This window comes from Symphodus melops (assembly GCF_947650265.1).
Source record: "Symphodus melops genome assembly, chromosome: 3".
NCBI lineage: Eukaryota > Metazoa > Chordata > Actinopteri > Labriformes > Labridae > Symphodus > Symphodus melops.
The window spans coordinates 72,501-73,154 of NC_136693.1; the positions used below are offsets into that span (position 1 = coordinate 72,501).

General features: G+C 41.0%; 1 protein-coding gene across 1 annotated transcript in view; it reads right to left on the reverse strand.

The window, feature by feature from the left end:
- The window catches only part of map1aa (microtubule-associated protein 1Aa), a 28,317-nt gene extending 28,250 nt beyond the window's left edge, over positions 1-67 (reverse strand). Inside the window, exon 1 of the mRNA XM_079339617.1 lies at positions 1-67. This exon is cut by the window's left edge and continues 255 nt beyond it. The gene's annotated coding sequence lies outside the window, so the exon portion shown is untranslated.
- Between the last annotated feature and the right edge of the window lie 587 nt (positions 68-654).

Consider the following 654-nt stretch of genomic DNA (forward strand, 5'->3'; position numbering starts at 1 on the left):
TAAAAGGTGATGTGACTATTTGACGTCTGAGCGTCTGATTGGACAAAGAGGGGGATGATGTAGATCATATTTCATACCTGACACATCTTCCCTGAGTCCCAAAGGAGCATCTTATGTTTATATGTTTAATATTAATATGACAGCTATAAATAAAAGACCCGTGGTATCTGCTCTTTGTGTCGTCCTGTTTGTTCTTACTTGTTTTCTACTAAAGCTTTTTAAGCTCCTCCCCCTGAATGAAAGGATTATTTCCTGCGGAGGTCATTGAGTGTAATTCATGCCTTGTGTGTCTCACTGGTGCTTCTTCTTTAGCTGCACTGTGCAGACACAAAGCAGTCTGAAAATAAGAGCAAACAAAGCTTCTATTTATATCCGTGTCACAGAGTACCAGGCCATAACGTGAAACTGATGCGTCTTTGTTCCACGCAGGTTTGAAGTGTGCAGACAGAACATCAGCGGGACAAACAGGATATTTTAGGATCCATGACAGAGTTAAAAACAGAAACAGAGACTAGAAATGATGATGGTTTAGTCACTCTCTCTAGTCTGACAACATTCAATGCTTGACTTCATGTTCTGATCCTACTTCACTATTAACCATGTAAAGGTCACTTCTGCTGCCATGGACACTGAGCAGGATAGAAACACCCACAG